Raw genomic sequence first — 17,564 nt, forward strand, 5'->3', positions numbered from 1 at the left:
TGATGAAGAAGACGACGAAACCAGTGATGAAGAAGATGAACGGTGCTTTAATGAAGCGTACGATTATAATAAAATTCAAAATTCACATCCATTTATACATGTTTGTGATACCTTTTTTTCTAATAATTTTATAGCTACTAGGTACTAAATATAAATATGTATTTATCGTGTACACGATTATAAGATTGACAAAGTGTAATAACTAAAACAGCTGACATAAAAACATTCGCCTACATTTAATAGAAAACAACCTACAAATGAAAGTCTTTATATACTTAGTATTTTTTGACTTCTCTGCTTACGTCCTTTTTTTCTTTCTTGGATCAACACTGCCGAGAACTACAATCGAAAATATGAGATAATAATGGTCAACCAACTTAATTGGAAAAAAAATCATAGCATATGTTCTTAGGTAGCTTCTTTCATTTTTTCGCCCTTCACAATGCTTATAATCCTGTTTCTAATCACATACTCCCTTGTTTTGTCGGTAATATTTTGTAAAGCCAAATTTGTTTTCCTTTGATTTAATAGCAAACAAAACAAATTAAAAACCTACATAATAACCTATAAGCCTGCACATAATATAACAAACAATAGATTTCAACATGCTACACTGTAATATTAACAACATACACATTAACTTTAACAACCCACACATTAACCTTACCAACCTAAACAGTAGCATACTCACAAACAGTGGAATATAACATACCACACACTAACATAAAAGTAACCTTCTAAACTAAACCCTTACACAATTATATATTCATAAAACCTTGTGAGGAAAAACCAAAAGTAATGACTACATAGTTGAATACCAACATACTGAAGTTTGCATAAATATCCTACACATGCATACTTGTGTCCACAATTCACCTACGCAACTGCTTTGGTGTACATCCTACAAACAAAAAATATACATATACCACATAATCAAATTGTTAACTTACAATTATTTTCCATTAGCAAAACAAATCCAATATAATCTATTGTTTACTATATTAATGTACAAATATACAACCACAAAAGGTACAAGTATTGTAAAACCATAATATTTATTCCTACACTGTTACATACTAAGTCCTACATTTTTAGCCAGTAAGTACTACACTTGAAAACATAAGCTACCAACAACTAAATAATAGCAACCACAAAAACTATTTAGATGAAATGTTTATAAATAGCAGATATCCTACAAAATAAACATAAACCTACACAGTGACTATATTTAGCCCTTTTATAAAAACAAATAAGAAATCATTCGGGTATACGCAATGGTTCCATTACTTGCATAACATACCATGCCCCCCCACACAACAAACCGAATTACCCTACACAACGAACCAACTTCCCTACACCACATATAGCATATTAGATATGATGTGTGAGATTGCTTAAACAAACACAAAAAAGTCAAATCATCTTGTTTGACTATTATGAATCTGAAATCTTAAAAAATACTCAATTTTGAGCACACCAGAAGGAAAAATGACTAGCGTTACAAAGATAGTGTAGGTATCCAGACTTCCAATTAGGGTTACACATTCAATTAAATAATCAAAATAAGATAAATCGATCAACAAAAGAATACTAACCTTCATAATTGTGGCCTACTACACCTCCGACTTCAAACACAATTAGGGTTCAAGCAAAATACCCTTTTATGTAAAATTGATGATTAATCTTCAACAGCCTCAACGAAGATTGCTCGAATCAGGAACCAATTTGTGAATATTGTGTTGTAGTTTGTTATTTAGAGAGTTTTGGAATAGAGAAGAAGAGAATGACGAATACAGAGATTCTTATAATAAAATTGGGAGTTTCTATGTTAACCACAATAGCAAAATTACAAGATAGCCCTTCTTTATTAAAAGACATTAATAACACTTACCAGTAATTACAAAAATGCCACAATTAGTGTAGGCCATAGATCAATATTAATCAAGGGTTAGAATTCACTTCTCACACTAATATGATTTCTCCACTGAATCATTCCTTATATATATATATATGTGTGTACGCGTGCGATGTATATTTGGTGTAATAGTGGGTGGCCATGTCATCCGTCCGTCGCATGTTTGTAGCCACAAACATTGGCTTGGGTTTGTATAGTGCCAACTAGATCCGAACCTCGAGTTCCGGATACGTTATGAATGCTTTAGTATTTAACTTCCTTTTTAATTGACAATCATGAAAATTTATCAATACAAAATTACAAATAATCTTAAAATAATACTTATCTCTCAGAATAGTTACAAAATAATAAATCAGTCATTTTCGTTACAAAATAATAATTTTAAAAATGAATGAGAAACAGTAACTATTAATTACATACGAAGTTTTTAAAGCGAAACTATGATTTGAAAATTAAACGTTACATATTATTCCAGATAATTTTTATGTTCTCCTCGATCTCTTAAACAAATCACACTAATGGTAGACCTTCAAATAGTTTTATATGAGACTATTTAATTTCATATATTATGTTAATGACATAATGTTTTAGCAAAATTCATTAGTACAATAATATTAAATATTAAATTTATTAATAAAATAATATTAACACGAATATATAACAATCTCAGACAACTAAATTTACTTGCTTCATTCGTTCAGAGAAATGCATTATTATTTTCACTTGCTGGTTACAAAACATCCCGACATAAAGAAAATGAGTTTGTTATAAATTGATTGATTCATTAATTGTTTTTGGGGGAAAAGAGAAATGATCACGTATTTATTAGCTTTATTTTCTTTTGTGGTCATCATCAATGGCGATCCTATTGTTCCGGCATTATGTATCTTCGGGGACTCTACATTGGATGCAGGAAACAACAATCATCTTAACACTTTGTTCCGAGCAAACTTTCTTCCTTATGGAAGAGATTTCATAACTCATAAACCTACGGGTAGGTTTTGCAATGGAAAATTGGCAGCAGATTATACTGGTAAATAAATTTATGACAAAAAGAACATAAATGCATGGTCTTGGTGTTGATCATTTGTTTTTAACAGTTTCCTATACTATGTTGTATAAACAGATGAATTCTTGGGCTTTGAAACATATCCACCACCGTTTCTTAGTACAACGAACAAGACACGTCTCCTAGGTGGCGCCAACTTTGCCTCCGCAGGCTCTGGTTATGCATACCAGACAGCTCGATTATATGTATGTAATAATAAATATCAAATTAATTTAGATGCACTTTGGTTACCAATGTATAATTTAAACTATATATGTTTGTGGCAGAAAGCGGTTTCTTTACGACGGCAGGTTTCCTATTACCAGGAGTGGCAAAAGCAAGTGGTTAGTATGGTCGGAAACGAGAGCGCAAACGTCATATTTTCTGGCGGAATTCACATTTTAGGTGCAGGAAGCAAGCAGTGATTTCCTTCAGAACTACTACATCAACCCGGTTTTGAGGAAATTGTATACACCTTTAAAGATTGCAGACATTCTTTTGAAATCATATTACACCTTCGTGGAGGTAACTTTGAAGCTAACTTAAGTTGTTTCATACATAACAATTTAACGCTGATATATATGTAATTTGTGTACGCGTAGAAGCTCTATAATTTAGGAGTAAGAAGAATCGGAGTAGCAACGTTACCACCAGCCGGATGTTTGCCAGCAGCCATCACGCTCTTTGGTTCTGGAAGCAACGAGTGCATACCCAGGATAAACCGGGACGCTGTCCTGTTTAACAACAAACTAAATGCCACGTCTAAGAATCTACCGGCCAAGCATCCGGACCTAAAGCTTGTGGTCTTCGACATCTATCATCCTCTTCTTCATCTAATCACAAAACCTTCCGATAATGGTAAAAGCATCCTTTTTTATTTGGCTACTCATGAAGCATGTTATGTTTAGTATGGGTGAGCTATACTGTTAAAATGAGTAAACTTCCATTTTCATCTATATGGGTTGACAATTTTACTCTTTCCGTCTAAAACAATCTTTTATAGACATTTCCGTCCGTACAATTTCATTTTCTTGTCATTTCAGTCTAATTCATGCACACTATTGTATGATAACCAACATAAACTCGATAAGATATAAAAATAACAATAATAATAAATAAATAAATATTAGTATAAACCTTGAACAATCTCCCCCCCCCCCCCCCCCCCTCTTCTTCCCCCACATCACTATCACCGTTTTGGGGCTTCCATCAGAGACCAGCACCACAACCTCACCAATAACAAACCCAACAGTGAACTATTTTGAGTTATCGACATCCATGCGGCATCAATAACTACGTAATTCCAACCAAACCCTTGTGCTACCAAATTTCCCCTTCACATTCTATCAAATTCGGTCATCTAAAGAAGAATACATCGACTTCCGATTTCCAAACTGAAGCAATTAACAAGATTTCAAAACACTAATCATGGTGCAATTAACGACATTCTAGGGTTTTAATTGTTTAGCATATGAAATTACTTCTATTTAAGCTATTGCAATTTCGACAGAGATATATTCGAGTTCGAGAGTTAATCGTGAAGATGGCACAGCCAGGGCGTCCCGAAGATTTAAATACCTCGGCCGAGCCGAGATAAAAGGCCCGTAGGCCTTAACGAATAACAGATGATATAAGCTAATATTTATAAACGATGATTAATATTATAACAATTAACATAACATAAAAAAAATATGAATGCAATACCCAAATTTTGATACCCTAAAACTTAATCCTTATACGAGTTATTAATACAAAATTTATTAAAACTAATATAGTTAATGCACAACAGAGGTGGAGACATATGATATATTGGTTATAAATGACAGATTGGGGGGCAAGATTAGTGATGTGACGATGTGGGTTTCTATTGGAACTAGAATAGCGATGAAGGAGATTTTGGGGCGTGACGATGGTGTTCTAGCAATGGTTATAGACGACGGGGTGGAGAGGATGGGGCTACTGTGGCTGTGTCGCCGTTGTTGGTCATCGGAATTTTGGAAATTGTCGACTAGTGTTAAGTTGGCGGCGGCAAGCTGTTAGAGCTGATAGTGGTGGGGGTTATTGCTAGGTGGTGGTGAGAAGGGGGGGGGGGGGGGGGGGTGTGTGGAGGGGATGACCACCGGAAAAGTTGCAGCTGCGGCGGTGTTGTCAGCAATATTAGGTCCAATATTAGAATATTAGTTTTTTATTGTTAATTGTATAACAAATAGTATGGTATAATGTAATAAATGGGGATAAAAAATAAATAAATGCCTTTCAAGTTAACCGAATTAATTATTGGTGTTCGAATACAACGATTGACAAATTTCTATGTGTTAGAAATAGAACCTTTTAAAACGAACCTGCTAGCTATATTCTTAGGCGTTTTAGATAAAGTTCAGTTGTTTTGTATTTCTTAGACAACTTACCGATTCTATTATGTGTAGGCTTTTTTGCGTCAAGAAGGGGATGCTGTGGAACAGGAATAGTTGAGACTTCATTGTTTTGTAACGCAAGGTCAGTTGGTACATGTTCAAATGCTACAAGGTATGTGTTTTGGGATGGAGTTCATCCATCTGAAGCTGCAAACCAAATCTTGGCACAAAATTTGCTTGAGCAAGGACTTGGCTTAACATCTTAGAACATTTTGATACAACATTTCTTTTTATATCTTTGTGTTTGAGTTTCTATTTGTGCGTAAATGTGAAAATTTACAATAAAAGCAATCACATTGGAATTCCTATAAGGAAAAAATAAACAACGAAAAAAAACTCATTTCATTAAATTACTTATAGTTTTTCTTACCCATAAATTATAAGCATTATAGCTATAGATTCAATAGTGAATTCTTATATTTACCAACTCATTAATTCTCTCACAAAGTTCTTTTTTTGTGAAAGGAAGAAAAACGAAGAAAAGTAAAATTGATTAACTATATATTATCTAATTGAATAGACATAAATATAAGGAATGAGATGTGATAGTATTCATCAAAGTTTCTGCAATTTCTTGGATTTTTTGTATTTGTATTTGTTTTTGTTTACCTGAACTAGGAATATAATTCGGATCTTTTGTATTAATAAAAACTTGCATTTTTTATATTTAACTTTGTTTAACCTTTTTTATATTCTCTTAACTTTCAAACTCGTTAAACAACTTGTAGAAACCCTTAAAATCGCTTAAAATTGCTAAAAAACGCATTTATAGAAGTCCAAGGGCTAAGTATGCCAAAAACCAAAGTTTTTATAAAATTTGCTCAAGGTGTCGCGTGGCAAGGCCCTTCTCTCCTCCCCACATGACGTGGGCAGCCACCTGATTAGCAAAAGTTCATTTTTGACTTGTTTATTCGTTTTCAATGTTAAACCCTTCCTAATTTGACCCAAATCACGAAAATTAAGCCCCAAGTTAAGTTATATGATATTAAAACATGTCCAAGTTCATTTCTTTGATATTATAACCGGAAAAGATCCCAAGAATCTCTAAGTTATTTGGCTCGATTTCATCATTAATTGACAATTCAATTTTTCTAAACGAGTATGTTAACTAATAAATGAATTTAATATTATGTATTTAAGCAAACATATCATAAAACCCTAAAAATTACTGCAAAATAAGCCACCATCTCTGCAAATCTTGAATTCCATCTCCTCCATTGACGATTCTTCAAGTTATTTAAGCCTTTGCTTGACTTTGGTGTTGAAGACTCGTTGACCTTGCTTATCTTCTTGTTCTAGTCATCATTTGGGTAAGTTGTCTTCTGATAAAACACATGTTTTTACATAAATAATAAAAGCCCTTAATCAATTTTAGTGATTGAGGAAGTTTCATGGGTTAATTTGATCCTGACCTGTTTAGAGTTATAAAAGTCAATTTTGGTACCTTTTCAATTACTATACATTCTATTAAAATCTAGCTTTCTGGCCAGAAGACTTTTATCTTTGTCTTAAATTTTGAGTGTATTGGTCAGAACCCGACTTCACAGTCAAAGTTCATATTCTAAATAGTACCATCTCGCTTAAACATTAAAAATCTCATATCTTGAGTTCTATTATCCGTTTTCCGTGATTACAGCGGCATTATTCTCGGTTTTAATTCTACTTTATTATCTCAAAGTTTTAGGTTCATTCATGTCAGCTCAGTCAGCACGTTAAAGTCTCGAGTTTCGGTTTCTTTATCTTATTATCTTTTATCTCATCTAAATAATAAGGTGAGTAATCGCTCCCACTTTCTACTATTTTTAAACAGTTTTTGGGGACTTCATGCGTACTATTTCAAACGATTTTTACATCAATTTAACAAACGAATCATATTTGCTATTTGTTGTGCTTCAATAATGTGTTATATGCAAGATGGTTAATTGTTTAAGTATTGTTTCAAAGACGTCCATCATAATATATCTCATTTAGTATGATCATACGCCGTCTTAGTAACCATCGATTATGTTCGATTATTCATGGTCAAACGACACCATTATTTGTTTAATCGCAATATATTGTATTAGTAGCCATGGATTGTGTTCGATTAATCATGGTCAACCGACACCACTATTTGTACTTAATTGTATTACACACTTGAGCATTGATTTGTCTCTTTAGTGTGTGTGTGTCTATACATATACATATATATATATATATATATATATCTCAAAACTGGTGATTTACTCGCTTAACATGTGTTGTTGACAAATTATTATATTTTTACGCATATCGCAGGTGGCATTGGATTTTGCAAGTTTGAAGCTCGTAGAATCAGACCCTTAGGATATCAACTAACGATAATTGTTTAGTTAAATAATTATAAAGTGCATTGTGTGTGTTTATGAATATTGTAACGTGTATTGTGATTCATATTTAATTAAGTAATTTAGATATTATTGCTTTTATAAATTAGTGTCTTACAAGCTATGAGCAATCAGTTCGTGCCCTAACATTTCTATATTAGGTTGGGGTGTGACATATTGGTATCAGGGCCGAAGGCTATAAAATAGGTCATTAGACATGATGATCTAGTAGCATGCTTAGGACCCTATACATGCTTATGAGTGCCTTATTTGTTTTATTTAGATTATTGATAGCTTGCTAATATTTAATTATTTTATTTTATATAAGCGACACACACACAAACTCCGAGGCTATGCCTCGAATCTCAAAATATTTTCTAACTCTTTTCTCAAAACCCCCTAGATTTTATTTATTCTTTTATTTATGGGGAATTCCTTAAGAATTCCCACGATTCTTATTTTTAGTCCTTCTCATTAAGACAAGGGGATATGACGGGTTCTTGGAGTAACTGGAAGGGGGGAGAATGAGTGCCAAAACGATTCCAATAATCAAAGGAAAGATGCTACTCCTTTCCTGGAAGATCTCGAACATAGTATTCAGACCTATAGGCTAGAGCGGAAGATATGTCATATCATCCGGAACCTTAAGTTGTCAGCGTAACCAATGTGACGGTTACATTCCCTAAATTATCAAACTAAATTAACGGGGATTACGTGGATAAATTAGGAAACTCCAAACTATTTAATTATTATTATTATTATTATTATTATTATTATTATTATTTTTAAATGTTTAGTTGGGGATCCATGGATACTCCAACTATCTATTTTATCAACCTGTTTTAATTATGACATTTTTTTGGGGTATTATCATTTGTGGTGGTTCACAAGATGCTTCAACTACCCATATTTGATTTTGTTAATTCGTTATTTAGTAGAACCAATTAAAATGCCATGGAACGCTTATGGGTGGTTCAACTCCATTATCTCGGTGATTCGTTATTTAGTTGGGACAACAAAATGCCATGGAAAACTCATAGGAAGCCTTACTCACAAATTTATTTTGGTATGCTAACAAGTTAGGACGATAAAATACCATGGAAGGCTCATGGAAAGCCAAACCCATCGAAGAAAATTCGTTTATTCATTTATTTACTTGATTTTATTAAATCAAAATTTCATATTTGATTTATTCACTTTACTTCAATTAATTAAAGTATTTTAATTTCCATAATCCGGCATAATCCTCTAGTTATAATGACACAACTATCACAATTTATTTAAAAAGATATCATTTGGCTACGTTATTTAAATTATCTCCTCTCGTTTATTTTATTTTATTCTCAAACTATCAAACGTTTCAGTTTTCACCCTCAACTTATAAGTATTAACTTTTTAACACTTCATGTTTTGGTTAATCTTGTGTTACTTCTCATATTTTACAACTTATAATTATTAACATTTTAGTATTTCATGTTTTGGTTAATCTTGTGTTACTTAATGTTTTAGTACTTCAAGTTTTGGGTAATCTTGTGCTACAATCTTACCGAACGTCATTTTTCTTATCCCTGTAGAATGTCTTCATTTCGAGAAAATCACCACCGTACTCAACATGGTTCCATTGAAACTTTTGATCGCCGCATGGCGCCTGTATAATCAAGGAGATGGCTGCTGTGATCCTGAGAATCGTGACCCAAATCCAAAACATCAACTCAACCGGTTCAACCTCCTCCTCTAACCCCTCCGCTGGTAACTACAACCATTTCACCACCGCTCATCACCACAACAAGAAGCGCAGACTCAACCACACTGACTATGATCTCAATCGACCTAACGTACCTCAACCTCACCCCAATCCAACCATCCCAACCGAAAAGCCATATGTTAGACCACACCATTTATGTGACAAATAAAAGATTTATCACCCAGCTACTCAACTTGTCATACCCAACAACCTAACGGCAGAACATGCTGGGGCGCGAAAATTTTTGTATCATAGCTCAAACACCCTAAAATAATAACAGGTGTCAATATATAAATTTATTTATTCATAAAAACTTGTACACAAATAAGTTAAAGAGGAAAAGAAAATACAACAATTGTTCTATCTTTATTTATTATCCTAAATTCCAAACTAAATTCTCCACTTCAATTCACTTGATATAACAACCTGCATTATGCGTATAAATAATTTTTCAGCAACACATGTTGAGCAAATAACCATGGTTTATAATAATAATAATAATAATAATAATAAGAAGAAGAAGAAGAAGAAGAAGAATTCCTTGTGTTAGTCAACAACATCAATCAAGAAAAACAAATAGATGTGTCTTTTCAACTGGCAATAGAGTTCGGACATATTTACTCGGATAGATTCGCAACCAATAAGTGTATCTTGTTGAACATGCCACTAGATTCTTACATGTCTAATTGAACGGCGTATAAATAAGGATGAGAATGAGATACCAACCAACCATAAACGCAGTAAACACATAAATCATATAGCAATCAACAATTAATCAAACAATATCACAACCACACAATTAATGGAAATGTGTTTTGAGTATAATTGTATAATAGTAAATAACGTAGTATGCATAGTGCCCTCAAAACAAAAACAATAGGAAAAAGAGGATGTGAATACTCACCTGAAATAAATAAAGGCGGTAATGGAGAAGAGGGGTAAAGTGGACTAGTTAGTTCCACGAGAAGCTTCGACAATAAGTCCTAATTTTAAGGGTAGAACTAAAATAAATAATCTAACGACATAAATGAAAAAGGCATGACATGATGAGTTTATAACGGATTTGGGATCGATAAAATGTTTTATACACACAAACACACATACATATAAATTAATTGAGTGAAAACCGTAAATGATATAAATATTCACACAAGTTACTTATCGATTTTTAAACAATAAATTGTTAATTTATTATTATATATGCATCATACATATATATTTGTATATGTATATATATATATATATAGGAGATGGTTCAGATAAGAAGTCTTCTTAGTGTGAGAAGTGCGATAAATAATTTAGAACTATCGATTAAGATAGATCAATGGCCTACATTGATTGTGGCATTATTTTAATTAATGTGTCATTCATTTATTGACTTTTTAATAGAAATTAGTAATTTTGTTTTAAGTAGAAACGGCGCTTCACAATCAATATCCCTTACATCACGCTACCATCATTACTCATTCCATTTTCCAAAATTAACAACCACCATTCCAATGTCACAAATAATGATTATGCTTCAATTTTGTTTATAACAAAAGGTGTGTGTTCAGGGTTTTTAAGAACGTAAAAGCCACTGAGCAGATTGAGGAGGAAACTAAGAAGGATGATGAAACTGAGAGGGGTGACTCAAGCAAAGTCAGGTCTGTGAGAGTTGGTAGGAGGGAGAAGGATCGTGGTGGGTGTACTTACAGAACGTTTAAGGTATGTGACCTACCGAGGCTGACAGGTATGGGTGATGCCATAGCCACTCTCCAATGGATAACTTCTATGGCAAGGTTATCCGAATCAGCGAGTGCCGTCCCAACCAAGCGATAGGGTTTGCTACCCAATCGTTTGGTGATGAGGCCATGTTATGGTGGGAAACTGTGGAACAAAGAAAGACCCCTGAAGAGATTAAGGCCATGAGATGGGAAGATATGAAGGATATGGTTATGAAGCGACTTTGTATTGATGCCGAGGTGAACGGGCTGAGATGAAGTTTCTGAATCTGAAGGCAAGGAAAATGACATACCGCAAGTACACTACTGAATGCAACCACATGCAACAGAATGCCGGAGGTGTAGGAAGCGACAATTAAGAAGGTTAGAGTATTGTTTTACATCAAATTTCATTTTTTTTATGTTCTAATACAATCCGAAACCCCAATTAGATGTCTACATACTTAATTTTGATATTGTGAACTAAAATAGATGACTACAATAGAGTCCTGTCGGTGGTTTAATTTTTTAGGTTTAGTATTTGTATTTAAATCTAATTAATATGTTAGTACAGATTAACAGGTCTATTTAGGTTTACATTGTGTGTTTTCAAATTTGGTAGGTAAAAAGAAAAAAGAAAAAGAGCTTTAGAACATGTACATGAAGTGTAGGTTTTGAATGTTAGATATCATAGTGTGTTTTTATAAATTTTTTGTCTTATACTTGGGCTTTCAATGAGTAGTGTGGGTCGAGAACGTTGACACGATGGGATGATTAGTGTAGGTTTTAAATACCAATCTATGATGATATTGAAATCATAACCTGATGATTCATCTCCTTTCTGGTAAGAAAAATATTTGCTTTTAGTCATACCGTGGATTAAAAACAATGAAAATATTAGCAGAGATGAAGGATGGTTTTATAAAAATGAAGGATTAGGGATGTGTTTCAATTATTTAAAAGAATAACTTTTAAGTAGTATTTGTAGGTTATGTATGAATTTATAAACGATGTGTAGGAACACAATGCTTATGTCGAATTTGTGGTTGTTTTAAAATGTGTAGGCTTTCTATATGTATGTGTGTTGATAGTATGTAAGTTTCTCAATATGTATGTTGTCAAATGTGTAGGTTCATTATGTAGGTTCCTGTTGTAGGTTCACAAATATGTGTACAATATGTAGGTAATTTAATATGTTATGTATGTCTAGACTGGTCAATATGAATGCTCTTAATATGCTGTGAATGTGTAGGATGTTTAACATGGATGTTGTCGCAATGTAGGTTGTTCAATATGTGTGTAGTTAGTGTGAAGGTTATGGAATATGTTGTTATAATGTAGGTTGTGGAATATGTTACTGTGTAGGTTGTCTTAATGTAGGTTGTGGAATTTCTTTTATATATATTTTTTTGGAATATGTTGCTGCGAAGACTGTGTAGGTTGGTTTATTGTAGGTTGTTTTAATTGTATGTTGTTACTATGTATATTGAAGGAGGCTGGGACATCCAAAGGTGGGGTCAATATATTCATTAACACCGATGAGGTTGTCGTCAAAATGAGCCACAAGAAACAATTACAAAGATGCAGGGATGATATGGACAATGTATAACCGTCAATGTAGGTAATTTGTGCAATCTGTTTAGATAAAATAGTATAATATGGGTTAATGTTCTTATAATATGGCAATTATGTGTAAGTAATGCATGTGTATCTAATATGAATCTGTGTAATATGGTTAATCGAACCCAAAAAAATGTAAGGTTGTTTAGAAAATTTGTGTAATATGTGCTGGTCTTGTTTATTGTGGACAACATGTTCATGTAGGTTTGTGTAGGTAATTTGATTTATGTAATATGTGCAAATACTAATGCTATTTACAATGGGACAATATTCTAATTTGGGCATTATATGTAGGCAATGCAGGTGTAAGAGATTTGAAGGTCGTTAGACATTCTATGGCATATGCGATTGAAGATGGAATTGTTATTTTAAGGCCCTTGGCCATTCTAGGTTAAAGATAAAGCAAGAAAATATGATTACCATTAAGACTTTGGACGTTTTAAAATGAGTGCATAGAGACTTCTATTGCAAAAATAAAGTCGGATTGTGATTTTCGAAGCCTTAACTAATTAGGATCCTTAGCCGTTGAGATTAAGGAAACAATACGTGGCCAAAGTCCTGCTTTCAGACATAAAAAAGTATATATATTATTTTAAGGTTCTATAAGAGAAAGGAATAGATATGTTTCGAAGAATTATACAACAATGACTATATTAGCAACTATTTGGTTAAGTTAAGGTTTTGTGGAAACTAATATTTTCATTATTATTTTTAAACCATTTATAGGATTCGATATGCTTGACCTCTAAGCAATTATGACATATTTGTTTTTATATGATAACCGTTGAACTCTTAATTGTTGAGAATACTATTGGTTTAATGTAATAATTTAGTCATTTGCATATGTTTTTTTTTTAATTTTTAATTACATTGAATAACACGTACTGCCTATGTCTATGCACGAACATGCATTCATGGGTTGGTTTAGTATATCAAAATGTCCCGTTTGTCATGTGTGTATTATTAGTTGTTTGATGTAGGTTGATTTTGGGATAATAAAATCTATTTTGATGTTTTAAATTATTTGGATAATTAAAACACTTAAGATCATATGTGAGTAGAAAAAATATCATAAAGAATTAAGAAAATGGAAAAGAATAATAAAGTTTGAAACTTACATGAAATCTGTATAAATTAATTACCAAAAAAAGAATTTGGAACCATGACTAATCTACCCTTATAATATAATAAATAGAAAAATAAAAAGAAAAGTTCTGATTTATAAAAATGATTTCTCACACTAAGAACATTTCTCGTGTGAACTTTGTGACACCGGTCAAAATTTAGCCTAACCCGATGCTAATGTAATCTATGTTATGTAATAAAATATTATAAGAAATAAAATAATGATATTTAGTTCCAAAAATTCCAAAATATATATACTTTATTTTATTGAGTTCGAAAAATTTCAAGTTTGTCGCATAGCGAACTCTACACAAAACAAACAACGGTAACGACTTAAATACAGTTAAATGTCCAAACATGTCAGGGATGACTCGAAAAATTATAAATATAATAAAAACATTAGTAATAAGTGATAAACTTATTTTTAGAAGATTCTTTTCGAAAAATTTAGAAAGTTTGCGCTTCAATAACCAGTGTTCGACATCGAACAAGCCCGAACTTAACTATCACCAAATTTTAGATTCCTTAGTTCATATTGTCAGGAACCCAATATCGGATAAAACCTGATAACAGTTATTAGAAACGGAATTCGTTTGTTAATTAAAATTCACAAAACGTAAAACGGAAAAGTTAGAACTTTATTTAAAACCCACCAAAATTACCCAACCCTTTTCTCTTCCCACCATCCACCACCCACCATCCAATCCACCACCCACCATCCAACCCATGGTTTTGCATACATTCACCATCATAATTTACCTAGTATGTGTTGGGTGATTTTAAATGTTGCCAAGTAAACCTACCATAACGCATCACCTAAGCTAAATAACACACATCACCACCCTACTCTCTTTACTCCTCCCTTTAAATACCATTACACCCCACCACCATTTTTCATCATTTTCAAAATCCTTTTTCAACAAACACATACACCATGAAACATTAAGTTAGAATGAAGGTTTAAGTGGGTTGCATGTGGATTAGGACGCTATAGAAATCAAGAAGATCAAGTCATTGTTAAGAGATTTTGTCATCTTTATCATCTCTTAAATTTCACCCAAAAATCCAAGGTAAAATAATAACCCATAAATGTGGTGTATTGATTTTTAGTTATGATTTAATAATAATGGTTAGAGAAATTTGAAAGATGAAAAGGAAAAGTGTGTGCATGTGTGTGTAATTGTTAGTTTATATGTATGAATGTGGGGACCATAACCCAAATGCATGTGTACAAACATGAAACATGAATTTAGTTGCACTGTTATTGTTATATTGAAAAAAAAAATAGTCTTGTGTTGTTGATTTGGATGACTAATAATTTGGTAAACATGATATTTATAAAGTGGGTTTCTACATAAGTTGTTGACTAGATAATAGTAGTTGCTTTTATTAATTGGTACGATTGAAATATGAACTTTATAATAATCAAGAGATGAAATTTGGTATTTGGTGTTTGGTTTAAAAGTTAGATTTTGGTAGTATTGCACATGATTCTTGAAGAAAGTGATGATAGGGTTTTGTTAGAATAATAGTTGAAATATGTCTAAGTTAGACTATTGTTGATTATTACTAATAAAAGAAACTTTTTGCTAAGTGCATAGTTGATTTTAATTTTGACATGAATGTTTAACATACATGAATTTGAGATATTATTTAAAGGTGATTAAAAAAAATGATATAGAACACCATGCTAGTAATTGATAAATTTTTATGAAACTACATATAATTGGTACTTACTATATATAGAAACTTTATTTTTTTCACACATGGTAAAATCTCTAGTTGATGAAATAATGTCATAATATTTGAACACACATGCATACATGATGAATTGAATATAAAGAACTTCATACTACTTGGTCATATAAGAATCATTTACCCATGATGAGGTTGTATGCTAGAAAATTGGTTACTAGTCACCAATATTGAATAAGAATATGAAGTGTGTTAAAAGTTATAATAAAGCATCTTACATGAATGATCATTACTTGTTAAGGAAGAATAGAAATCAGATTTTAAAAGTATTTGATGATATATGATGATTGCAAAGATTGTTAGTTGATTAAGATTGTTTAACATGCTAGAGTAGAACATAAACTGCTTGCTTGAAACTTTGCTTAAAATTGTAATTTTTGCTAACCCCTAGAAATTCTGGAAAATTATGAGTTTGAAAACACTTAAGTTGATGTCAAAATTTTTTAGGATATTTGGTTTGACTTAGTTGCTTATCGGTAACTTTAAAGATCGAAAAACCGACTTTTAAACGCGAACCGACACCACATTTAGGGACTGTTTTAGAACAGCCCCTAAAGTCATAAAATACTTGTACATAACATAAGTTAATGTAAATGTAACATCCGACTTTTTAGAAACAATAAATAATGAAATATTTAAATAAACCTTGTTATTTAATGTCCGTAGAATAATAATAAATTAATACAAGAAATGGTAGGCATAAATGGGTATGGACCTAGCACTAAACATGGACTTAGTAAACTAATGGGCCTAAGGTCCATGAGCTAAGGGTAAAAATACCCCTTAGCCCTTCCTTAAAACCTTAGATCTCATAATTCCATTTACCTTCCATATTTGCCAAACACCTCAAGAAAACACACACATAGCCGTTACTCTTTAAGTCGCAATTCGGATTAAAAGGCAGGAGATTCTAAGTTAATTAAAATTCACAAAACGTAAAACGGAAAAGTTAGAACTTTGTTTAAAACCACCAAAATTACCCAACCCTTTTTCTCTTCCCACCATCTAATCCACCACCCACCATCCAACCCTTGGTTTTGCACGCATTCACCATCATAATTTACCTAGTATGTGTTGGGTGATTTTAAATGTTGCCAAGTAAACCAACCATAACACATCACCTAAGCTAAATAACACACGTCACCACCCTACTCTCCTTACTCCTCCCTTTAATTACCATGACATCCCACCACCACTTTTCATCATCTTCAAAATCCATTTTCAACACACACATATACCATGAAAGATTAAGTTAGAATGAAGGTTTAAGTGGGTTGCATGTGGATTAGGAAGCTATAGAAATCAAGAAGATCAAGTCATTGCTAGGAGCTTTTGTCATCTTTATCATCTCTTAAGTTTCACCCAAAATTCAAAGTAAAATAATAACCCATAAATGTGGTATATTGATTTTTAGTTATGATTTAATAATAATGGTTAGAGAAATTTGAAAGATGAAAAGGAAAAGTGTGTGCATGTGTGTGTAATTGTTAGTTTGTATGTATGAATGTGGGACCAAAACCCAAATGCATGTGTACAAACATGAATTTAGTTGTACTGTTATTGTTATATTAAAAAAAAAAAAAAAATAGTCTTGTGTTGTGATTTGGATGACTAATAATTTGGTAAACATGATATTTATAAAGTGGGTTTCTACATAAGTTGTTGACTAGATAATATTAGTTGCTTTTATTAATTGGTACGATTGAAATATGAACTTTATGATAATCAAGAGATGAAATTTGGTATTTAGTGTTTAGTTAAAAAGTTAGAATTTAGTAGTATTGCACATGATTCTTGAAGAAAGTGATGATAGGGCTTTGTTAGAATACATAATTTGATAGTTGAAATATGTCTAAGTTAGACTATTGCTGATTATTACTAATAAAGGAAACTTT

General features: G+C 32.2%; 1 pseudogene; it reads left to right on the top strand.

The window, feature by feature from the left end:
• The first annotated feature begins 2,725 nt into the window (after positions 1-2,725).
• On the top strand, positions 2,726-5,583 carry LOC143614433 (GDSL esterase/lipase At5g03820-like; annotated as a pseudogene).
• The last annotated feature ends 11,981 nt before the right edge of the window (positions 5,584-17,564 follow it).

This window comes from Bidens hawaiensis, unplaced genomic scaffold (genome assembly GCF_021521415.1).
Source record: "Bidens hawaiensis isolate Kalapana, Puna unplaced genomic scaffold, B.hawaiensis_p1.1 tig00040005_1, whole genome shotgun sequence".
NCBI lineage: Eukaryota > Viridiplantae > Streptophyta > Magnoliopsida > Asterales > Asteraceae > Bidens > Bidens hawaiensis.